This window comes from Pelodiscus sinensis, chromosome 3 (assembly GCF_049634645.1).
Source record: "Pelodiscus sinensis isolate JC-2024 chromosome 3, ASM4963464v1, whole genome shotgun sequence".
In the NCBI taxonomy this organism is placed as follows: Eukaryota; Metazoa; Chordata; order Testudines; family Trionychidae; genus Pelodiscus; species Pelodiscus sinensis.
In genome coordinates, this window is record NC_134713.1 from 144,925,018 (window position 1) to 144,951,305 (window position 26,288).

The 26,288-nt window shown below is 45.8% G+C and overlaps 1 protein-coding gene across 14 annotated transcripts in view; it reads left to right on the forward strand.

Annotated features, from left to right (window-relative positions):
- Positions 1-26,288, forward strand: part of SYT14 (synaptotagmin 14) — a 261,174-nt gene that overhangs the window by 218,673 nt on the left and 16,213 nt on the right. The window lies entirely within an intron of this gene.

Consider the following 26,288-nt stretch of genomic DNA (forward strand, 5'->3'; position numbering starts at 1 on the left):
TGTGCTGAGCTTGAGTTCCTTCCCCTCCCTCCATGCCCTTTGGATGTCAACAAAAGCTTTATTTTGCTAAAGTTTTGAGCTCTAAGATGACATGGGCTTGGTCACGTGGCTGAAATTCTGATTAAGGGTCTGATTCAAAGCTTATGGAAGTGAGTGGATCAAGCCCTATATGATCATAAATCTGGTACTCATCAGAAGTAATTTTGAATTATTTTCTAAAACCAGTCTACACTTATTGGTAGATCGGCATTGCTGTGATCAATGCAGCAGTGTTGAGTTACTGGGTCTGGTGAAGATCCACTAAGTCAATGGCTCTTATACTCCAGCTCTCTGAGAAGAGTGGGGTAAGTGGGCAGGAGAGCATCTCCTGTTGGCACAGCATTCTGCAGACACCAAGGTAAGTCAACGTAAGCTACATTGACTTCAGTCATATTATTTGTGTAATTGAAGTAGCATAACTTAGGTCAACTTATCACAGTTGTGTAGGCCAGCCCTTAGCAGGGAACTGGAGGTATGCCTCTGAGAGATATCAGAGATGATACTGAGATTCCCATCCTCTAGAGAAAATAGATATGTGTGTCAGTCTTCCAGTCTTCCCCTTCCTTCTTCGCTAAAAGATAATGCCAGGGATGAGGGAAATGGAGATTATTGGTGGTAGGTCAAAGGATCTTGTACATAGCCTGTTGCAGGTGAATGAATTGCATAGAATGGAAGGCCAAATGACCTGCCAGAAGCATTCATGTTTGGATAGTTTGAATAAGAATTCATACTTCTGGACTTATGTGAACCAGTTGCCAAATCTTTTGAAGTCCTTATTTTGATATTCACAATGTGTTTTATATATAGTTTTTCAACGGGAAGGCTGATTTACTTCATGTTCTGAAACAACAAGTAGTCCTGTGGCACCTTAGAAACTAACAGAATCATGGGCTTTTATGGGTAAAAGTTACTTCATTAGATGAATTGGAATAGAAATAATAAAACACAAGATATGTATCTATATACCAGCACAAATATGTGTTGATTGTAGGACCTGTGTTAGTGTGGCTAATTAAAAGTGTACATGATTCCACAGTAAAGTTAAAGCTTGCATTTTGTTATTGTTCTTGTGACCCTAAAAGCAGGGCTAAAATTACTTAACAGAGAAAAGGAGAGGATTGTTTTAATTTGGGTAGCTACAACTGATTAGGGAAATTATAAATCTTATACTTACATGGCTTCTGAATTTAAAACCAAATTTATCTTATGTTAGTGTTAGTCTGTTTTGTTGCTAAATGCTAAGACCAGGTCTACACTACACCTGGAAGATTGGCTTAAGGAACGCAACTCGAGCTACAGAGAATATATAGCTAGAGTTGGCTTATCTTAAGCCGAGTTTGGCGCCTCCACACTGTGGAAGGTTTGCTCCCATCCGGTTCCCTTATTCCTTACGGTTGCAAAGAGTACCGATACCGGTCGGAACTGCCCTTAGTATTCAATTTACAGGGCTATACTAGACCTGCTAAATTGAATGCCAAGACGTCGATTTCTGGCACGGCGAGGGAAGACATTCCCTACCTGTATTTGACTGATTCTTTGTACATACAGATATTTCCCATGTAGGCAACAGTAGCTACCTTCCCCGCTTTGGTTCTCATTATTTTAATTGTGTATATCTAAGATATAATTATATATTAAATATATTTTAAAATTAAAATATATTTATATTTGTAATATTACACGTGTGTCACTGAACTTTTCCAACTTCACTGAAACATCTGTAATAATCAAGAAGTTGATAATATTTGCTGCTGCCTGATAATATATTAATATATTATTATTTGCTAGTAATCAGTCTGGAAAAAGGACATGTCCTGCATAAGTCTCATGAAGCATAGCTTCACTTCCACCTTTAAAAATACTTTCAAGGGTTCCTAGCAGGAGACCAAGCCAATGGGTTAGTTCAACTCTGCACCTGCCCCACAGACACATACAGTTGCCATTGTGTCCCATGGCAACCTTCCCCACTTCAGGCACATGCAGGTATAGACCAATGCAGGCTTTGGTATGCAAGGAGGGAGGATATTTTACCTTGGGTGAGGAGCAGGGCTTTTGAGGTTATGTTTTATCCATAATTGAAGTCTAGCTACATTATTGTGTTCCTTATATATAATGCAGTACCTCGTAGAATCCCGGGGTGGGCAGAGACCTCAGGAGGTCATCGAGTACAGCTCCCTACCCAAAGCAGGACCAACCCAACTAAATCAGCCAAGTCAGTGCTTTGTCAAGTCGAGACTTAAAAACCTCTAGGGATGGAGATTCCACCACCTCCCTAGGTAACCCATTCCAGTGCTATGAGGAAATAGTTTTTCTTTTCGGAGTGTTCTTGTGCGGGCTCGGCATCCCTGCGCTTATAATTGGAACTTTTTAGCAGTAGTACTCCTGGGTGCCAGCACGCATGCACAGTGCCACTCACGCATAGCGAGTGTACCAATGTGAGCGCACCGTCAACTGTCCCCCAGTTCCTTCTCAACCACTCCAGGCTTGGTCAGAACCCAGCAGATCTCCGTTTTTCCTCTCAGATAAGCTAGTTATTAAAGGAGTTGTTACTGTTTTCCCCCTAGTTTCTTTGGGTGCCTTTTTCTTCCCTTTTTCTCATTAAAAAAAAAGGCTTCAACCAATTAGAGACAAAGAGCCAAAATAGCATTGGATAGAGTGCAAAAAGCCATGTATTATATATTTATAAAATATAGATAGATATAGTACACAAAATGTAGTGATAATAATAACATTACAGGACATTTTGGACAAAAACCCATAAAAAAGTCTCTAGTCACTTAAAAAATTCACGGCCAGTCCATAGATCTTCAGAGAACTTGACAAGGAACAAACATCAACATAGAATCATAGAACAATAGAACTGGAAGGGACCTGGTCATCGAATCCAGTCCCCTGCCCTCACAGCAGGACCAAGCACTGTCTAGTCCAGGGCTGGCCAATCTGTGCCCACCTTTTTCTCCTATTCTTCCCCAATTAGTTGAATTGTCATACCAGGCTCTCCTGGATTTAAGAGATGCCTGACCTGCAGAATGTCCATCCCAATATCGGATGGGCAATGCTTAGCTCAGGAGCATTCTTCACACAGCTGCCATCACTGTAAAAAGTTGTCCTCCAGGTCCCTCAAGGCCAGGGATCTACAACTGAAGCTCCTGACCATGAAGAAGATGGTGAGACCAGCTTTGGAACTGATGCCCCAAGCCTCTCCACTGTGTATGTCCCCCACAGCGGTTTTGGACCAGGATTCAGTGGCACCACAGGATCCACCAGCCAAGAAAACTTTGAAGAGGAATCACTACTGTCCTACTGCCAAAAGACCTGCTAAAAAGATATCCCCCCCAGCAGATGCCTTCCTCAGCACCAAAAGTGCGGTCTCCGGGGGATGCAGAGGTACCAGATAAGTCCAGCGTAGACAAGTCCCAAGGACCTTTGCCAACCAGGGAAGCGTGCCCTGCAGTCTTGGCACAGAAGCCGAAAAGGACTCCATCTGCACTGTTGGTACTGATGACATCAGTAACTTTGGCTGGCAGAGAGCTGGTAGGGAAGCAAGACTATGGAGAAAAACAATTGAAGACAGTTGGCAGTTCTTCAAGGGATATTATTAAGGGCCCCAGAGTAAGCTATTCTGCTGCATAGGAAAGATCGAAAGTATGTCAAAAGACTGTCTTGGCTTACCCAGGAAATCTTGCATGATCTAAAAAGCAAAAAGGAGTCATATAAAAAGTGGGAACTAGGACAAATTACAAAGGATTAATATAAGCAAACAATACAGGTATGCAGGGGCAAAATGAGAAAGGCAAGAGCACAAAACAAGCTCAAACCAGCTACAGACATAAAAGGTAACAAGAAGGCTTTCTATAAATATATTAGAAGCAAGAGGAAGACCAAGGACAGGGTAGGTCCATTGCTCAGTGAAGGGGGAGAAACAATAGCAGGAAACTTGGAAATGACAGAGGTGCTTAATGACTTATTTGTTTCACTCTTCACCAAGAAGTCTGATGCTGAAGGAATGCCTAACATAGTGAATGCTAGTGGGAACAGGGTAGGTTTAGAACATAAAATAAAAAAAGAACAAGTTAAAAATCACTTTGAAAAGTTAGATGTCTGCAAGTCACCAGGGTCTGATTGAATACATCCTAGAATACTCAAGAAGCTGATAGAGGAGGTATCTGAGCCTTTAGCTAAAATCTTTGAAAAATCATGGAAGATGGGAGAGATTCCAGAAGACTGGAAAAGGGCAAATATAGTGCCCCTCTATAAAAAGAGAAATCAGAACAACCCAGGAAACTACAGACCAGTCAATTTAACTTCTGTGCCAGGAAAGATAATGGAGCAAGTAATTAAGGAATTCATCTGCAAACATCTGGAAGATAATAAGGTAATAGGTGACAGCCAGCATGGATTTGTAAAGAACAAATAATGTCAAACCAATCTGATAGCTTTCTTTGATACGATAATGAGTCTTGGGGTACATCTACACTACAACGTTAATTCGAACTAACTTAGTTCGAATTAGTTAATTCGAACTAAGCTAATTCGAACTAACGGATCTAGACTAAAAAACTAGTTCGAATTAGCGTTTTGCTAATTCGAACTAGCATGTCCACATTAAGTGGACCCTGAACCAGGCTTAAGGATGGCCGGAAGTAGTGCCAGCAGGGCATCAGAGGAGGACTTAGAGCGTGGAGATGCTGTCTCAGGCTAGCCGAGGGCTGCGCTTAAAGGGTCCCGACCCCCACCCCGGAAAGACAGTTCTCAGGGGTGCCCCGCTTGCAAAGCAGTCCTGGCTTGGAGTGCCCAGAGTACCCACACTGGGCACATCACAGCACTCAGCCATCAGCCCGGCTGCACTTGCCGCAGGCTGCCATCTGGGGAGAGGGGCCAATCGGGGGGCTGCAGGAGAGCTTCCACCCCAAAAGCCCGCAGAGCCAGCCCAGTCCTCCCCATCGGGGGCTCATACCCCATTCCTACCTCACCTCCTTCCACTTACCCTTCCCTAGCCCCTTTTCTTGATGTACAAAATAAAGGACAATTGTGTTCAAAAATGGAATCTGTCTTTATTGAACAAAACTTGGGGAGACTGGGAAAAGGAGGTGGGAGGGGGAAGAGAGAGGCTGGGAGAGGGGAGGGCAACTAAAATGATCAGGGGTTGGGAACAGGTCCCATATGAAGAGAGGCTAAAGAGACTGGGACTTTTCAGCTTAGACAAGAGGAGACGGAGGGGGACAGGATAGAGGTCTCTAAAAGCAGGAGTTGGGTGGAGAGGGTACATACAGAAAAGTTCTTCATTAGTTCCCATAAAGAAGGACTAGAGGACACCAAAGGAAAGGAATGGGTAGCAGGCTTCAAACTGTAACAGAAAGTTGTTCTTCCCCAAAGAAAGAGTCAACCTGTGGAACTCCTTGCTGCAGGAGGCTGTGAAGGCCACAACTAGAACAGAGTTTAAAGGGAAGTGAGATCAAGTCATGGAGGTTGGGTCCATGGAGTGCTATTAGCCAGGGGGTAGGAGTGGTGTCCCTGCCCAAAGTTTGTGGAAGGCTGGAGAGGGATGGCACGAGACAAATGGCTTGGTCACTGTCTTCGGTCCATCCCTTCCAGGGTCCCTAGGGTGGCCGCTGTCGGCAGACAGGCTACTGGGCTAGATGGACCTTTGGTCTGACCCAGGATGGCCATTGTAAGCTCAGGGCTCAGGGTCAGGGGTCTCAGTGGACTCCCTTGATTTTCATGCACACCTGCTCCTGGGTGGCCAGGCTGGCAGCTCTCCTGCCCAAGCCGGCCACTTTCCTGTGCCTAGTGCGGAGATCGTGGACAAGGTCCACGATGTCCGCACTAGCCCAGGTGGGTGCCCGCCTCTTGCGGTCCCGGGCAAGCTCCCAGGAGCCGCCAGCCTGGTCCCGGGAAGAGGGGGAGGGCTGGGGGGCATCGGGTGGGTGGCTCGATCCGTGCCAGGTGCAGGGTCTGCTGGCTGGGTGCTGGCAGGCTTGCACCTGGCATGGGCACCGTAGCCAGCCCGTGCCCCTTTAAGGGGTCCGGGGCCGGGAGGGAGGCAATAGAGTTTCCCTGGTGTTGGCCAGAGTGGCCACCAGGGAAACCTGGGGAGGGCTAGCCTCCCACTACTTTGAATTAAGGGTCTACACAGCCCTTAATTCGAACTATTAAGTTCGAACTAGGCTTACTCCTCATGGAATGAGGATTACCTAGTTCAAACTAAGCGCTCCGTTAGTTCGAATTAAATTCAAACTAACGGAGCGCTAGTGTAGCGCCTATGAAAGTTAGTTCGAACTAACATCCGTTAGTTTGAAGTAACTTTCTAGTGTAGACATACCCTAGTTGATAAGGGAGAAGTGGTGGACATGACAGACTTAGACTTTAGTAAGGTATTTGATATGGTCTCGCATGATCTTCTTATAAATAAACGAGGCAAATACAATTTAGATGGGGCTACTATGAGGTGGGTGCATAACTAGCTGGATAATCTTTCTCAGAGAGTAGTTATTAACAGTTCACAATCCTGCTGGAAGGGCATAACAAGTGGGGTTCTGCAGAGTTCTGTTTTGGGACTGGTTCTGTTCAATATCTTCATCAACAATTTATATATTGGCATAGAGAGCATGGGGTATGTCTACACTACAGCACTAATTCGAACTAATTTAATTCGAATTAGTTAATTCGAGCTAAGCTAATTCGAACTAGTGCATCTAGACCTAAAAACTAGTTTGAATTAGCATTTTGCTACTTCGAACTAGCATGTCCACATTGAGTGGACCCTGAACCGAGGTTAAGGCTGGCCGGAAGCAGTGCCGGCAGGGCATCAGATTAGGACTTAGAGCGTGGTGCTGCTGTCTCAGGCTAGCTGAGGGCTGCGCTAAAAGGGACCCGACCCCCACCCCGGACAGACAGTTCTCAGAGGTTCCCCGCTTGCAAAGCAGTCCTGTCTTGGAGTGCCCTGAGTGCCCACACTTGGCACATCACAGCACTCGTCCATCAGCCCGACTGCACTTGCCGCAGGATGCCATCCAGGAGGGGGGGCCAATCGGGGGGCTGCAGTAGAGTTTCCACCCCAAGGAGCCCGCAGAGCCACCCCAGTCCTCCCCATTGGGGGCTCCTACCCCATTCCTGCCTCACCTCCTTCCACTTACCCATCCCTAGCCCCCCTTCCTGATGTACAAAATAAAAGGACACGTGTGGTCAAAAATAGAAACTCTCTTTATTGAACAAAACTCGGGGAGACTGGGAAAAGGAGGTGGGAGAGGGGAAGACAGAGGGTGGGAGAGGGGAGGGCAACTAAAATGATCAGGGGTTTGGAACAGGTCCCATATGAAGAGAGGCTAAAGAGACTGGGACTTTTCAGCTTAGAAAAGAAGAGACTGAGGGGGGATATGATAGAGGTCTATAAAAGCATGAGTGGTGTGGAGAGGGTGCATAAAGAAAAGTTCTTCATTCGTTCCCAAAGTAGAAGGACTAGAGGACACCAAATAAAATGAATGGGTAGCAGGCTTCAGACTAACAACAGAAAGTTTTTCTTCACAAAGCAGATAGTCAACCTGTGGAACTCCTTGCTGCAGGAGTCTGTGAAGGCTAGAACTAGAACAGAGTTTAAAGAGAAGTTAGATAAATTCATGGAGGCTGGATCCATGGAGTGGTATTAGCCAGGGGATAGAAATGGTGTCCCTGACCTCTGTTTTGGAATGCTGGAGATGGATGGCACGAGACAAATGGCTTGGTCATTGTCTTCGGTCCATCCCCTCTGGGGTAGCTGGTGTTGGCCGCTGTCAGCAGACAGGCTACTGGGCTAGATGGACCTTTGGTTTGACCCAGTACGGCCATTCTTATGTTCTTATGTTCTAAGCTCAGGGCTCTGGGTCGGGGGTCTCACTGGACCACCTTGATTTTCATGCAAACCTGCTCCTGGGTGGCCAGGCTGGCAGCTATCCTGCCCTAGACGGCCACTTTCCTGTGCCTAGTGCGGAGGTCGTGGATGAGGTCCATGATCTCCACACTAGACCAGGCGGGCGCCCGCCCCTTGCAGCCCCGGTCAGGCTCCTGGTCAGCCTGGTCCCGGGAAGAGGCGGAGGGCTGGGTGGCAGCGGGTGGCTGGTTCGTGCCATGCCAGTTGCAGAGTCTGCTGGCTGGGTGCTGGCAGGCTTGCACCTGGCACGGGCACCGTAGCCAGCCCGTGCCCCTTTAACAGCTCCGGGGCCGGGAGGGGGGCAGAAGAGTTTCCCTGGTGGTGCCCAGAGTGGCCACCAGGGAAAGCTGGGGAGGGCTAGCCTCCCACTAGTTCGAATTAAGTGGCAACACAGCCCTTAATTCGAACTAGGCGTTAGTCCTTGTAGAATGAGGTTTACCTAGTTTGAATTAAGCGCTCCGCTAGTTTGAATTAAGTTCGAACTAGTGGTTTGCCTATGTAGCGCCTATCAAAGTTAATTCGAACGAACAGCTGTTAGTTCAAATTAACTTTGTAGTGTAGTCATACCCATGCTTATTAAGTTTGCTGGGAAGGGTTGCAAATGCTTTGGAGGATAGGGTCAGTATTCAAAATTATCTGAACAAACTAGAGAAATGGTCCGAGGTAAACAGGATGATGTTTAATAAGGACAAATGCAAAGTACTCCACTTAGGAAGGTACAATCAATTGCACACACACACACAAAGGGAAGTGATTGTCTAGGAAGGAATACTGCTGAAAAGGATTCAGGGGTCATACTGGACGACAAGTGAAACATGAGTCAATAGTGTGACACTGTTGCAAAAAAAAAAAGCAAACATGATTCTGGGATGCATTAACAGGAGTGTTGTGAGCAAGACATGAGAATTTATTCTTCTGTTCTACTCTGCACTGATTAGGCCTCAACTGTAGTGTTGTGTTCAGTTCTGGGTACTGCATTTCAAGAAAGATGTGGAAAAATTAGAGAAGGTCCGGAGGAGAGCAACAAGAATGATTAAAGGTCTAGAGGACATGACATACGAAGGAAGACAAAGGACTGGGCTTGTTTAGTTTGGAAAGGAGAAAACTGAGAGGGGACAGGATAGCGGTTTTCAGGTATCCAAAAGGGTGTCAGAAGGAAAAGGGAGAAAAATTGTTCTCCTTGGTCTCTGAGGAGAGGACAAGAAGCAATGGGCTTCAACTGCAGCAAAGGAGGTTTAGGCTGGTGTCAGGGGGTTCACACCCCAGTGCGCCTCAGTGCCCCCTGACTGTCTTCATATAGCCCATCTCAGGGCAGAATACAGTCTGTATGGGTTGCTCATCATAGGCATTTGGGCTTATCTCCGTGGCCCCGCTTACCTAAGCCAGGCTGCAACCTGTCTCCACGCCCGGGCCTTTCCTCCGGCCCCTCATCGGGGTAGCCTTAGCCGGCCTTCTCCCAGCTCTAGCTGGCTAGCCCCAGCAGGTCTCCCTCCTGGGAGCTCCTGCTTCCTCCACAGCCAGCCCCTCACTGGCCTCTCTCCTCCCCTTGAGCAACCTGGGCTTCTCTATATATACGAGCCAGCTGTGCTCATACTCGCCCTAGTGGGTTCAGCTGGCTTCTCTCAGCCATTCATGCAGTCCTGGATCTTTGCCAGCTGGGCTCTCCCACGCCCTAATAGGTTCAGCTGGCTTCTACCAGCCATTCGTGCAGTCCTGGGTCTTTGCCAGCTGGGTTCTCTCTAGCCCTAACTAGCTCCCGCTGGCCTCCTCTCTGCTAGCCCCGGCTCCGGGACGGAGTCCAAGTATTAAAGGGCCAGTGCAGGGCAGGCGCCCTGTCACAGCTGGACATTTGGAAAAACTTCCTAACTGTCTGGGTGGTTAAACACGGGAATAAGTTGCCTAGGAAGGTTGTGGGATCTCCATCTCTGGAGATATTTAAGAGCAGGTTAGACAGACATCTATCAGGGATGGTCTAGATGGTACTGGTTCCTGCCGTGAGGGCAGGGGATTGGACTCGATGACCTCTCAAGGTTCCTTCCAGTTCTAGTGTTCTAAGATTCTATGGAACTCCATACCTTCTCCTCCCCTTAGTTCTGTTGATCCATCTCACCCTTCACAGAGATTTATTGGTCTTGGAGAAACCTGACTGACAAGTCCATCGAGAGGGAGGGGAAAGGTTAGCATCACAGCCTCAAAGCAAATGGCACTTGCATTATCTCAAGTGTATATCTGGATCCATTGCACCTTTCTGGATGTACTTTGTGACAGTCCTCCTATTGAATTATCTCAATATGCGCATATAGTAAAAATTACCCCAATGAGGTCAACACATAATATTCATAAATTATTACAGGCAACTCCAAATATAACACTGTCACTGGAAAAACTGGTTTCAATGAGATTGAGAGATCTATAGAAAAGAGTATAAGATTCCTCTTCTATCAAAATCACACATCCCTATTGTTAATTATCCAGTTGCTGAAGGAAACTCATGAAAATATAAAATCAAACTCCAGTGTAAGATATTGAGATTGTTACCGCTTCATTCTCATCTCTATTACACAGGACTAAATCAAGAATAACTCAACTGAAGTCAATGAATTGAGTTACATTGGTATAAAATATGTAAGAGCAGAATCAGGCATAGAAGTTCATAATGCAGATCATGAAACTTTTAGGATTTCTTTGAAAAGGTTTAATAGAGGATTAAAACAAATCAAACATTAACAGGGCTGAGCTAAATTAAACATATCAGGCTGTGAGCTCTCATTGAGCTTGCTATGAGACTCTGATCTTTTTAATGTGCATTACAAAAGCCTAAAACAGAAATTCAAGCATGAATAATTAGAGGTTTTCTTCTTAGAGATCAGTAAATATTTCTATATCTTCAGTTTCAAAATGTTGCTGGCATTTACTGGTATTTTGTAAGCAGAGTTTGTTGGCTATATAGATAAACTGGGGTCTAAAAGTAAGCCTTATAAGAAGGTATAGTTAAGATAATTTAAAGGAAAGAAAGCAAAAGCAATGTTAGTTTTGCATGATGCCTGAAGAAAAGCAGACTTTCAGATTCAGATGCCAAAATTTAACCAAAGATTATGCGTAATCTTTAATTAAAGTGTGTTAATTTGACAGAACCTGACATGTAATATATGAAAAGGCAGCTCAGCTCTAAGTTGTTCTAAATGGAATTGGTTATGACCAGAAAAACTAAATAGAGCTAGTTTGGAAATATTAAAATGTGTTAATCTAAAAAGGAAAGGTGATACTGCACATTTAGGCTATTATCAGGTTATAAGAGAATCTCTGTGTACTGATGTAGCTCTTGGAAGATACATGCATGTTGTGCATAGCCTTAACACACTGACCTTTCAGGTCTGAAAACCTTGGTTTGTGTTTTAGTCAAAAACTAAGGGTGAAATTCATATGGATGCAGATGGTTAGTGCCCAATTCTTGACACCACTTATATCCTGTAGTAGAATCACAGGGGGCAGACCAGCAAGGGACCTGTGTACTAGCCCTGTGTACCACAGCATGTGCCTCAGCTTTCAAGACAGGAAGTAGATCATGGGCAGTGTTCCCCCTAAGCTGCATGGCAACACAGCTTCTCAGATGATTAATCAGCCCCGCCCAGTCAGAGACTCAGGGCTCTGTGTATGTAACTGACTGACTGAGCGGGGCTAATTAATCACCTGTGAAGTTGTGCTGCCCCACAGCTTAGAGGGACAACTGATCATAGGAACAATAATTATTCACATCCAGTGTAATCACACGGAAGGCATGCAGCCACTGTCTGTCTCCATGGGTAGTAGATGTGTAAGGATGTGGCTCCAGCTTGGAGTGCATTTCTTTTGCATAAAGCTTGATTACCTAGGCTATATGCTGGTGAACTGAATTTCACTTTAATTGAGTTTAGTGGTCTCAGACAACAACAATATCTAGTAGTTGTTTCTCCATGTCACAAAGAATCACAAAGCTGTATCTAGACTGCATCCCTTTCTCATAAAAGGGATGCAAATTAGACATATCACAATTGCAAATGAAGCGGGGATTTAAATCGCCCCCGCTTCATTAGCATAAAATGGCTGCCGCTTTTTTCTGTCTCGGCGCTTTGCCGGAAAAAGCGCCAGTCTAGACGCAGATCTTTTGGAAAATAAAGCCTTTATTTATAAAGCAGACTGTGAGGGACTCCAAGAAGATCTCACCAAACTGAGTGATTGGGCAACAAAATGGCAAATAGAATTTAATGTGGATAAGTGTAAAGTAATGCACATCGGGAAAAATAACCCCAACTATACATACAGTATGATGGGGGCTAATTTGGCTACGACAAATCAGGAAAGAGATCTTGGAGTTATTGTGGACAGTTCTCTGAAAACTTCCACTCAGTGTGCAGCAGTGGTCAAAAAGGCAAATAGGATGCTAGGAATTGTTAGGAAAGGGGTAGAAAATAAGACCCAGAATATCTTACTGCCCCTGTATAAAACTATAGTACGCCCACATCTTGAATACTGTGTGCAGATGTGGTCTCCTCACCTCAAAAAAGATATTTTGGTCTTGGAAAGGGTTCAGAAAAGGGCAACTAAAATGATTAGGGGTTTGGAACAGGTCCCATTTGAGGAGAGGCTAAAGAGACTGGGACTTTTCAGTTTAGAAAAAGAGGAGACTGAGGGGGGATATGATAGAGGTCTATAAAATCATGAGGGGTGTGGAGAGGGCTGATAAAGAAAAGTTATTTATTAGTTCCCATAATAGAAGAACTAGAGGACACCAAATGAAATTAATGGGGAGCAGGTTTAAAACTAATACAAGGAAGTTCTTCTTCACACAGCGTGTTGTCAACCTGTGGAACTCCTTGCCAGAGGAGGCGGTGAAGGCTAGGACTATAATAGAGTTTAAAGAGAAGCTGGATAAATTCATGGAGGTTAGGTCCATAAAAGGCTATTAGCCAGGGGATAAAATGGTGTCCTTGGCCTCTGTTTGTCAGAGGCTGGAGAGGGATGGCAGGAGACAAATTGCTTGATCATTGTCTTCGGTCCACCCTCCCTGGTGCTGGCCACTGTTGGTAGACAGGATACTGGGCGAGATGGACCTTTGGTCTGACCCAGTACGGCCGTTCTTATGTTCTTATGATATGACACATTGACCCCGGACAGACAGTCGCTATGAGGCAGTGGTCACCAACCAGTACATAGGGATATACTGGTAGATCTTGTATTCTCTGTCAGGTGATCCTGACTGGTGTGGGCAAGAGGATATCAAGTGCCAGCACTTAAATGCCCCTCCCCCCACTGCTGTGGATGTCCTGCACTTTGCCTTGCAGCTGATACCACGCCTGGGAGGCTGCTGCTTTGTGTGCACGGCAGGGGAGGAAAAAGAGGGGTGCTGATGTCAGGGTTCAACATATACCATTCTGTATCCTTTCAACACAGGACCAGGGATGGAGTTTTCTTGCAGCTTTAGGTAGTGTTACAGGGCAAGGCCATGGGTGAGCCTGCCTTAGGCACACTCCACCACCATCTAGGAGTCACCAGCAGTGACAAAATGGAGCATACATCACTAACTCCTACCCCTGGCATGAACCCAGTCCTATATCCAAGCCCTTATCATTGCTCTGAGCACCCATGCATCCAAATACCCTGCCAAAGCCTGCACCTAGAACACCACAGTAAATGCATGCTCCACGAGCTGATCAGAGCCCTTCTCGCACTCCAGATCCCTTAAGCAAAGACCAGAGCATGCGCACCCAACCATCTGTCCCAGGCTGATGAAAGAGACTGAGGATGGGCAAGAGAGGGAGGATAGAGGGTGCAGGATCTGGGACTTGGAGAAGGGGTAAGAAGGAAGCGGGAAAAGGATATTTATATATAAGGTACATATTGGATTGCACTTTCAAAACGTTGGAACCCCCTGCTCTGAGCTCTCTGACCCATGTCCCCATTGACTACAGGAGGAATCACTAAAATTTCACTTGGCCATGTTGGCAAGGAGTCCTGTGGCACCTTATAGACGAACTGAAGATAGTGCCACAGGACTCCTCAACGATTCTTCATATTCAGACTAACACAGCTACCCCTCCGATACTTGCCCATGTTTGGTGATGAGGATCTGGGATGGAGTTTGGGTGCATGAGGGGTGCTTGCTAGGGGGAGTTTGGGGGACAGGTGCAGGATCTGCCATGGGTCAGGGGATTGCAGTACAGGAGAGGGTGTGGATGGGAGGGACTTTAGCATATCAGCATAGTACACAAGAGAAAGGAGATGCAGTGACTTCTGATAGACAGAGAAACAAAGAGAAAACTATTAAATACTAAAAAAGTGAGAGGCAGAGTTTGAGACAGGAACTGTATGTAGAATATTTCACACTTGTACACATACAGAGGAACGGTGGTGTCTAAGCATTGACCGTCTAGGAATTGGGAGGCCTGTGCGTTTAAGAACTCAAGCCCAGGAGCCCGCCCCCTGCTCGGGGGCTGACAGGCAGCGTCCAGGGAAAATAAAGAAAAAAAAGACTTTGCCCCTGGAAAACTGATATTTACAAGGACATCAGGTGGCTTGTCCTGCTGGGTGACTGTTCCCACCTCTCCCCCTCCGTAAACGGGGGTTTTGTCCACGCACAGGGTCTGGCAGTGTCCCCCCAGCCCGGGCTTAACCAAGGCTACCACCCCCCACCCCCCTGATTTTTCAAATTTCGCCCCTCTTCTGCAGCTAAAAAAAGAAGATCGATGCCTCCAGCTGGTAAATTTCTGCCCCATGCTCAGAACCTGACACACACACCCCTGCAATTTGCCCCCCTTCATCATTTTAAACACCTCCAAAGAGGAGGAAGCAAATCTGAGGAGGCAGTGAGGGCAGAGAGAGGGCAGCGGCTACAGCGAGGGATACTGAGTTTGCTCAGTTCGGGTGCACATGCTCAGTGCACCCAAAGTCACAAATTCTGAGAAGTTAGTGTTTCGGTCGCTGCACCGGCGCTAGCGCTTTCTCCCCTCCACCCCCATGCACCGCGGGGCGTGAATGCGTGGCGCCCCCGGGGCCGGCGATCTTCGTGCGCCACGTGCCCGGGGCCGGCTCCGGCACCGCGTATGCACCACATGCCTGGGGCCAGGCCAGCCCTGAGCACTTGGCGGGCGCAGAGAAATGCTCCTGCAGGCACCATGTCGCCCGCGGGCACCTTGTTGGGGACCACGGATCTAGCAGGAAGCCAAAGGGTGTATTTTAGGCTTAGATTTTCCTGCCAAATCACCTGAACTGTCTGCTTCTAGTCTTTGTGCCCTATGGACTAGCTCTGAAGTTAGGAATTAACAGTGAAATTAATCAAACAAAGGATATAGACTATTATGCATCCTCTCTTATGTTTGCCTTTCAGCTATTTGATTTATGTTTTTCTTGTGTTGTGATTTTAATTTTCAGTTTACATGCTCTGTCCTCTGTGGCTTCTTGGTGGGCTCTCTCCTTTCCTTGGCTAGTACATTTTAACATAAAAACTATTAGTTAATTTTCTCCATTTTAGACATAAGGATTTTTGTTTGTTTTTTTGTATTCATGCAGTCATCATCCTGTTTCAGATTAAACATTTCTATTTAGGCCGTCCCTTTAAGAAGGATTCTTATAGCCTTAGAAAGGTTAGCCTCTTTTCAATGCTTAGCTCTCTGCTAATTCTGACCTTGCCCTGCATACTGTACATTATACTTCCTGTCTTTCTGATGTGCGGAATGAACTGGCTGCTGGATCCCAAGAGAATCCATCTTATCTGCACTTCTTATCCTTCTTTCTCTTTTACTTGATAGTTGTAAGACTAAAGCAGATCATTTTCAAACTGCAAAACATCTGGGGATCTTCTGCCCATGAGTTATAACATGACCTGAACGAATCACGTGGGGCACCATTAACAGGCTTCTTAAGTGTTGGGTGAACAACTCAGAACAGTCTAATTGGCTACCATTGCCTCTTTTTTCTGTATTGTAGTTCTGCCAAAGCAAGAGGATTTTGGCCCAGAGCTGCTCTTCTCAGGTTGGGAAAGTCAGGATGAACTCCTGGGGCCTGTTCCTGCCGGTTCTATCCCTTACATGAGTCATCTCCTGGCTCACAGAGACCACTTTTAGCCAGGCTGAGACCTGAGTCCTAGACAGTCTGTGGCGCATGGATCAAGAGCATTGTAGGAGATGCACTCCTTCAACTCCAGACTTTGCCAGCCTCAGAAAGGCAGACAATGGCAGCTCTGGGCCAAACTTTCCTGGCTTTGTTAGAACTAAAAGAGGTTTTTTTCCTGAATCCCAATTTTTTAAGCAAAATTTTATTTTCCTGGCACAATGCCCCCCACTGACCAAGACCTAGATCTTTATTAAAGAAAAAGTTGGCTCAGGGACAGTTCCATCAATTTAAGAGCGACTGTCCTCCCTTCCCTGCCTTTTCTAAGAAGAGGTCCAGCAATGGAATTTTATCTATGCTTTACAGCCTACTCCAGGTACTTCCCTTCCCATTTACTGCTCCCATCTTCACTATCCCAAGAGTCCAGGCATAGCAGAGATGAGGCAGGGAAGTGGGGAAGAAAGCAGTTGAACCAAATTGTGCAGTTGAGGCAGGAACTGCACTGCTGGACACATTCTGCCGATTCACCAAGTTACAGGCCCTGCAGTTAGCCTGATGAAGGGACAGAAGCACCCATCAGTCCTCAGCAACCTTAAATAATCCACCTTCCATTTCCTGAGAGTGGGCCTGGGGCAGGGTTGAGCCCAAGAGTGGAATTTGTGTGCTCCACATACTCCATCTTTGTCCCTTCTTTGTTTTCTCCCTGTCTCTTCTGTCCTAAGGACAAGGATGAAGTGAGTAGGGATGTAAAAGGCCATTTCATTGGTTAAATGTCATTTAACCTATTAAAAGGGGCACAGGTAGAGGGAGTGGCTGGAAGGCCATGATTGGTGCTAGGAGCCTGTGATTGTGCAGAAGCCTGGCGGGGGCGGGGGGAGTGGTGGGGACTCCCGGCCACTCCCCTCACCCCTACGAAGTTTCTGTGCAATCACAAATTCCCAGCACTAATTGTGACCCCACCTCCCAGCCTGGGAGTCCCAGCTGAGAGGCGGGGTTGCAATCGCCGCTCTGGGCAGCCCAGAACAAAGGGGCTTATTAACAGGGCACCCCAGAACAGAGGGGCTTATTATCCCATGTTTCTTTTTTTTTTTTTTTTTTTTTTTTTTTGCTTGACCAAAAAATACCGCATGTCCGAAGTTAAGGATGGCCGGAACCAGTGCCGGCAGGGCATCAGGTTAGGACTTAGTGTGTGGGGCTGCTGCCTGAGGCTAAGTGAGCTCCATGCTTAAAGGGACCCTATCCCCACCCCGGACAGACAGTTCTCAGGGTTCCCCGCTTGCTTGTCTACCTCAATGAGGGACAGCAAAGCAGTCCTGTCTTGGAGTGCCCTGAGTGCCCGCACTCGGGCCACCACAGCACATGAAGCCAGAGCTGCCCCTGGGCATGCCAGTGCATCTCGTGGGGTCGTTGCCATCAGCCCATCTGCACTTGTTGCAGGCTGCCATCTGGGGGGCCTATCGGGGGGCTGTCAGGGTCCAGGCGGCCCTGTAGGAGAGCGTCCACCCCTCAGAGCCTCCCCAGTCCTCCCCACCAGGGGCTCGTGCCCCATTCCTCCCTCATGTCCTTCCACTTACCCCTCCCTAGCCCCCTTTTCTGATGTCAAATAAAAGACACTTTTTTCAAAAATAGAAACTGGGTTTATTGAACAAAACTGCGAGGGGGGGGGGGGATGACCCTCTGGAGAGACTGGGGAAAGGAGGCAGGAAACAGGAGAGAGGGTGAGAGAGGGGAGGGGGAAAACTGGGAGTAGGGAGCTGGAAGGGGGAGGCAAGGGGAAGAAGGGGGAGGGGAAGCTCAGCACTCAGGGTTGGGGGGGTCTCGTTGGGCCACATGTCTCCCAGCACAGCGGGTGCAGGGGCCTTGAGACCTCTGGGGGGATGGGGAGAAGGGTGTGGAGGTTGAGGTGGGGGGTGTGGAAATTGAGGAGGAGATTGAGGAGGGAGAAATGGGAGGGGGAGAAGAAGTGGAAGGAGGAATGGTAGCTGGGGGGCAGCAGGTGCTGGAGCGGTACGAGGCAGCACGCTCTGTACCAGGGTCTGCAGATGGGCACAGATGGCACGACCCTGGGCAAGCAGCTCCCTCCAGAACTCCCGTTCTTCCTGTGCCCGCTGTTCTATGATGCGGGTCAGGGCTTTCAGGGTCCCCAGCTGCTGCTCTCAGTACCCCTGCCATGTTGCGGTCATCCTGTGGAGCCCTTGGGTGCGGGAGTGTGTCCCGGGTGGGGTGCTGTGCCCTGAACGTGCAGCTGATGTGGCTGTGGAGAAAGAAGAGAAGTGGTCAGTTATCCCTGGGGACACAGTGGGTGAAGCCCAGCCCCCTTCTGCGAGGTGAGGATGACCATGTCCTGCACCGTCAGAGCCACTGTGCTTGCACAGAGGCCATGGTCAGAATATCCGGCTATCCCCAAGAGTGGGAGCTGCCCTGAGACCGCACCCATGCCCCTGTGCTGTGTATAGTGTGGGTGAGATGGGGGAGATATTATAAGGGGCTTGTAAAGGGAGGGCGTCCTGCTGTGTCCCACCCTGGGGTCAGGAGCATGTCAGGTCTCTTCACACACACATGTGGCTATCAGGCCACAGGCCCTGTGTGGCACGCAGCTGGAGCCACCTGCCCAGGGATGGTACAGCACGTGCTTGCACATACGCAGGTTGCTGCGTGATCTGTGGTAAGCAAGGGCCCGTGCGCGGTCCCTGGTCTCCTTCCTCCCCCCCTCCCTCCCCAGGTAGGGGACAGTGATGGCACTTACATGGTGTGGCCTCCCTGGATGACCCTGGTGACTCTGCTGATGGGACAGCTCGGGGGTCCGGCCGGTGTGTCTCCCTCCGTGGCAGCTCCTCCTCCACGCTCTGGTTCCAGCTCGCTGCCCCCCGGGGTGGCACGGACCGTTCCGCCCCTCAGGATGTGGTCCAGTGCCTCGAAGTAGGGGCCCCGAGTGACCCTGGTGTACCCCTGCCTCAGCTCTTTAATTTTCAGGCGCACCGGTTCCTGGGTGCGCCTGTGGCCTTTCTGGGTTATGGTGGCAGCTATAGAGCCGTAGATGGCCGCGTTCCTCTGTCTAGTGTGGAGATCATGGACACTGGGGGCCTGCCCCCAAACCTCAATAAGGTCCATGATTGCCTCACTAGTCCAGGAGGAAGCGCGGCGTCTACAACCTGGGTGCTGGGGGACTGGGTGGGGGACAGCTGGCTGGCCCTGGCTGCCCGGCTCATGGTGGGGCCACTAGGTCAGGAACAGAGACTGCTGGCAGGCCTGGATCTGGCACGTGCAGTCTGGACAGAGTCTACCCCTTTAAGCACTTATTTCAAATTAGCTATTTCAAATTTGGCGTTACACCTCGTAGAATGAGGTTTACCAAATTCGAATTAAGCGCTCCGCTATTGTGAATTAAATTAAATTTGAAATAGCAGTTTGCATGTATAGATGCTATTAAAGTTAATTAAAAATAACAGTGTTATTTCAAATTAACTTTGCAATGTAGACATACCCTATGTCTGTAGCTAGTTTGAGCTCGTTTTGTGCCTTGGCCTTTCTAATCTTGCCCCTGCATACTGTATTGATTGCTGATATTCATCCTTTGCAATTTGACCTAGTTCCAATTTTTTTATTACTCCTTTTTGATTTTCAGATCATGTCAGATCTCCTGGTTAAGCCAAGGTGGTGTCTTGCCATACTTTCTATCTTTCCTACAAAGAGGAATAGTTTGGTTCTGGGCCCTTAATAAAGTCCTTTTGAAAACTTGCCAACTCTCTTCAATTATTTTTCCTCTGTGTCTTGCTTTTCATGGAACCTTACCTACCAAATGGAAAAATGCCCAATGACTTCAAATAGGGTCAAGATTCCCATAAAATGTGTTTGGAAGTTGCCTTCCTTCAGTTTTCAGAAGTATTAGAGCTTGTCTAATCCAAAATAATCCAAATTAATTTTTAAGTTAGATTAAACCCCTTTGCAAACACGCCCATTCAGAATTACATTGGCTGTACTGTAACTCAGTTTAATGTACTTCTAAAGCAAATTAAACTAAACCAAATTAAGATGATTTAATTCTGAATAAATGTGTCCAAACAGTGGATTAAAGTGGCTTTATTAATCCTGTTTAAATGCTCAATGTTAGTTCATTTGGATTAAGTTTCATGAGTGTCCATAGATAGAAATGTACCTGGAAAACCCAGTGGGCAGCCAGTTTAGAGATCATTTTAATAAAAGTCTGAAAGTTGTAAAATTACATAAAATGCTGTACTACAAAAAAAAACCTCTAAACCTAGATTAAAAGCCATAGTTGTTGCATTTAATCTTTATTTCTTCATTTAACTGCTATTTGGCAACATCTTTACTAATAGAGTGAAGCTTATTATTTCATGTATATTTAACAGGAGGATATAAGCATCACTTATCTCTGCAGAATATGTTTCCACTAAGCAGAATTTATGCCAATACTGTCCTAGTTAACTAACTGTAAGTGTCATTCATTACCATTAGGTTAAACTGGCTTCCTGGGAACAAGCCCTATAAAACATACCATGATTACGTCATGTATATTGTACCATCTCACCGATTTCCTGAGTTGTCATGTGGTCTTAACTCTGGTGGAGATTTAATATCAAATAGAGACCGCGTAACAGTGTCCATTGAGAGTTGCCTTTACATTGTACAAAAGTCTGAAAAACTGAATTTACTTGAAGAATTTTGCTCTAAAACCACTTCATATTTTCCATTTTTCTCTTCTCTGCCCAAACAAAGCTTGCAAGGAATGTATATACCAGATACAGGTCTTGAGATGGTTTGGAGAAGCATTTTCCAACTTTGCTCTGTAAAAGCCTATAATAAGGGTACATATCGAGCTGAATGTTTGAAACAAATGAAAGCTACAATATCAAATCCAGTTCAACTTAGTCATTAAGGCTAGTATTTCAATATATTATATGAATACAGTACTAACAAATCAAAAGCTGTCCAAAAGAGTTCAGTATATATTAATGGTTTAAATATTAGACATTTCTACAATTTGTAGTGGATCACATTTTTGCTACAGTTATCAACAAGGTTTAATCTCTCATATGTACATTTTTTAAATCTGAAAGTTTCAGGTGCTTTTATTTATTACAAATATGAAGGCATGTTTTTAACCTGTGGAGATAGGAAAATGTATAACTTGGCATGGATACAAAATGTATCCACGTCATTCACCAGTCCATATGGGTCACAAATTACAACTGACCTCTATTGTTTCATCATCTGTAGGGTTTCCATTGTCAGATCAATAGTGCATAAATACTAATTCCTAGTATTAATAAAGTTATACTCCATTATAATTGACCATCTTATTGCTCACTCCATTGTAGGTTTGAGCCCTCAGAATTTTCAGTGACAAGTTTGGGTGAAAAAAAGGACATTACATCCCACATCAGCCAGTGTTTGTTCAATATTATTCAAATAGTAATGTTTTCATCAAAACCTAATGTCATCATCTGCCAAAGAAAAATACAAATGAATGAAGAAAAATTCTGTAAATACATTAGGGGCTGAAAGCTGAAAGAAACTGTAAGGCCACTTCTTAGCCAGCATAAGAGAGCTAATAACAGAAGAGATCAAGAAGACTGAGTCATTTAGTGCCTATTTCACTTCAGTCTTCATTAAAACAAGTTAATGGTGATCAGATACTCACAGGTAATATTAACAACATGGGGGAAGAAATGCAAATCAGAACAAGGAAAGAACAGGTTAAAGAATATATTAATAAGTTACATATGGTTGTCATCAGACCTGATGAAGTTCATTTTGCAGGACTTAGAAAATGGAAGAAGAGTGAACATAGAACCTATTTTTAAAAAGGGAGAAAAAGTGAACTGGGGGATTTGGAAAGATAGTGGAACACATTTTTAAACAACCAATTTAGAATAATAGAACACTACAACTGGAAGGGACCTCGAGACATCATTGAGTCCAGTCGCCTGCTCTCACAGCTGGACCAAACACTATTTAGATCATCCCAAATAGATGTCTAACCTGCTCTTAAATATCTCCAGTGATGGAGATTCCACAACCCTCCCACAACCCTGGCAATTTATTCCAGTGTTTAACCACCCTGACAGGCATAACATTTTTCCAAATGTCCAACTTAAACCTCCCTTGCTGGAATTTAAGCCCATTGCTTCTTGCCCTATCATCAGAAGCCAAGAAGAACAATTTTTCTCCCTCCTCCTTTTAACACCCTTTTAGATACTTGAAAACTGCTATCATGTCCCCTAATAGTCTTCTCTTTTCTAAACTAAACAAGCCCAGTTCTTTCAGTGTTCCCTGATAGCTCATGTTCTTTAGACCTTCAATCATTTTTGTTGCTCTTCTCTGAACCTTCTCTAATTTCTCCACATCTTTCTTGAAATGTGGTGCCCAGAACTGGACACAATACTCCAATTGAGGCCTAATGAGCACACAGTAGAGCAGAAGAATGATTTCTCGTGTCTTGCTCACAACACTCCTGTTAATGCATCCTAGAATCATGTTTGCTTTTTTTGCAACAGTGTCACACTGCTGATTCATATTTAACTTGTTGTTCACTATGACCCCTAGATCTATTTCTGCAGTACAGCCAGTCCCCAAGTTACGAACGGGTTACGGACCAAACACTTGGTCGTAACTCAAAATGTTCATAAGTCGGACCCAATTGAGTTACATTGCAACCGCGCTGTTCATAAGCGTGGTTTGTGTTCGTAAATCGGGGACCGCCTTTACGACCGCTTAATGGGAGGTTTGGTCATAAATGTGAACGGTTGAAAATCGACCGTTTGTAACTCGGGGATCGGCTGTACTCCTTCCTAGACAGTCGCTTCCCATTCTGTATGTATGAAACTGATTGTTCCTTCCTAAGTGGAGTACTTTGCATTTGTCCTTATTAAACTTCATCCTATTTACCTCAGACCATTTCTCCAGTTTGTCCAGATCATTTTGAATTATGATATTATCTTCCAAAGCAGTTGCAACCCCTCCCAGCTTGGTATCATCTGTAAACTTAATCGTTCTCTCTATGCCAATAACTAAATGGTTGATGAAAATATTGAACAGAGCTAGTCCCAAAACAGACCTCTGCGGAACCCCACTTGTTATACCTTTCCAGCAGGATTGTGAACCATTAATAACTACTCTCTGAGAACGGTTATCCAGACAGTTATGCACCCACCTTATAGTAGCCCCACCTAGGTTGTATTTACCTAGTTTATTGATAAGAAGGTCATGCAAGACCATGTCAAGTGTCCTACTAAAGTCTAAGTATACCACGTTCACCACTTCTCGCTTATCCACAAGGCTTGATATCCTATCAAAGAAAGCTATCAGATGATTTGACATTTCCCAACCCCGCCATTTTTACCATTGGCCTCCCTCCAATTGTCCTCCTTCAGATCTCTATTTAAAGCTCTCCATTGCCTTGATGCCTTCAAAAGCTTAACAACAGTTAGGCTGCTCACAGGCTAACTTTACTGCCTACTTTACTGACCAATAGTGGGTATATCAATTGTGCAATCATAGAGTATAATTCCAGTTCAAGTAGACAAAATGAATAAGCTCAATAGAGAATATATATAGTTTCAACAGCTGGGAAAAATTGTTCTTCTATGCTATACCTGGAGTTGTGAAAACACATTGTAAAAGCAGACGGGCCAGACCTTGATTTGATGTGTTTCTTAACAGCTAGTGCTTGTGGAATGGACCATGTACACAGTGCTTCTGGCAGTTGTCATGTTCCTTTTCAGCTTTGCACTCTGTGCTTCATGGGTTAGTTTGTGGATTGTGGGGGGCTTATTTGCTGTACACCAAAGAAGCAGGGAGTAAATGCAATGAGAAAATACATGATAGATCATTTTCAGCCTGAAATAATGAGCATTGGGAAGAATTACCAAAAGCTGAAAATGCAAATTTGGATGCTGCAGGGGACTGGGCTCTGAGGATTTGGGTTAGGACTTTCTCCAGCAGGAATGAATTTAGTAACACCATTTTGCATTCACATACAAGATCTGGAAATGTACATTTATTTGGAAGCATTATTTCTGTTGCTGAGAATCCCTCTTCCCTCAGGAACACCTTTATATAACGAAAGAAGCCATCCCAAATTCTCTTTGAAGAACAGGTAGTCACAACTTAGGGTATGTCTGCCTTGGCACTAATCCTCCCGGCCAGGGTAAATAAACTTAGAATCCTAGGGCTAGAAGAGACCTCAGGAATCATCAAGTCCAGCCCCCTGCCCAAAGCAGGACCAATCCCAACTAAATCATCGCAGCCAAGGTTTGTCAAGCCGAGACTTAAAAACCTCTAGGGATGGATTTTCCACCACCTCCCTAGGGAACCCATTCCAGTGCTAGGGAAATAGTTTTTCCTAATATCCAACCTAGACCTCCCCCACTGTAACTTGAGACCATTGCTCCTTGTTCTGCCATCTGTCACTACTGAGAACAGCCTTTCTCCATCCTCTTTGGAACCTCCCTTCAGGAAGTTGAAGGCTGCTATCAAATCCCCCCTCACTCTTCTCTTCTGCAGACTAAACAAGTCCAAATTCCTCAGCATCTCCTCGTAGGTCATGTGCTCCAGCCCCCTAATCATTTTAGTTGCCCTCCGCTGGACTCTCTCCAATGCATCCACATCCTTTCTGTAGTGGGGGGCCCAGAACTGGATACAATACTCCAGATGTGGCCTCGCCAGAGCTGAATAAAGGGGAATAATCACTTCTCTGAATCTTCAGGCAATGCTCCTCCTAATGCAACCTAATATGCCATTAGCCTTCTTGGTTACAAGGGCACACTTGTGGTAAGGGACTCAATCAAATGCCCTGAAAAATAGCAGTGTAGATATTATGGCTCTGCTAAAGACTTGGGCTAAGTGCCTGACCCCAGACCCAAAGGTGTGTGGCAGTGGGCATGATCTTAGGTTGCTAGTCCAAATACCCACCCAGGGCAATGAGCTAGTTTGAGTCTCACTAGTGCAAGTCCATCTACCCAGGCTGCGATGTTCACTTCCAGCTGCAATGTGGACAGATCCTTAGGCTCTTTCAGGGAGGAATTTAAAGGAATAAATTTGGTATTTTAAATTCTCAGCACAGCTTCCAAGCAAATAGTGCTTGGGCCAAAGTTTTGTTTGCACTAGAGTGAAGCTGGGAGTCTAAAAGAGGCCAATGTGTGTGTGGGCAGCCAGGATCAGGGAAGCAGCACAGTCATAATGGCTGGGAGATTTGTATCCTCTTAGAGGCTCCCATGGTGGAAATTAAAACTTCCTCCCAGCAGGAACCAGTGTGGAGGAAGTGGATCACTGCCTGCGTGACCTTAAAATGACTTTCCTGTCATACTAGTCAGGGCACAGAGGCCTGTTACACTCCAGGGCTGTGTCTAGACTGCATCCTTTTTCCGTAAAAGGGATGCAAATTAGACACATCGCAATTGCAAATGAAGCGGGGATTTAAATCCCCCCCGCTTCATTTGCATAAACATGGCTGCCACTTTTTTCCGGCTTGGGGCTTTGCCGGAAAAAAGCGCCAGTCTAGACGGGGATCTTTCGGAAAATAAAGCCTTTTCCGAAAGATCCCTTATTCCTCAAAGCTTTATTTTCTGAAAGATCCCCATCTAGACTGGCGCTTTTTTCCGGCAAAGCCCCGAGCCGGAAAAAAGCGGCAGCCATTAAATCCTCATTTCATTTGCAATTGCGATGTGTCTAATTTGCATCCCTTTTACGGAAAAGGGATGCAGTCTAGACACAGCCCATGTGTCTGACTCAGTCTGCCTAAGAAGCAAACTGGTTCTTGACAGTCTCAGAGGGGTAGCAATGTTAGTCGGTAACTTTAAAAAAAAACAATCAATGGTCCTGCAGCACCTTAGAGACTAACAACACGTGTAGACAGTATCATGAGCTTTCACGGACACAACCCACTTCTTCAGATGACCAATAATGACCAAGAGGCACAGAGGGTCAAATATAAAGCAGAAAAAGAGGGGAGAAGGGTAGGAGAAGAAACCCTTGTCAGCTAAAGTACCCATGCTAAATGAGGCTAGTAGGGTGGGTTGTAAGTGCCCGATGTTTAGCTTTTGATGTCATTTGGGTGTTGAATAGAACAGCCCATCCGAAAAATGTCTTTGTTCAATCCCTGGCTAAATGTGTCGAATTTGCATATGAAGGCCAATTCTGCAGTTTCTCTCTCTAGTTGGTTCCTGAAATTGCTTCGTAAAAGGATAGCCACTTTTAAATCTTTTTTAACTTGCCCAGACACTCATTAATGGATTTA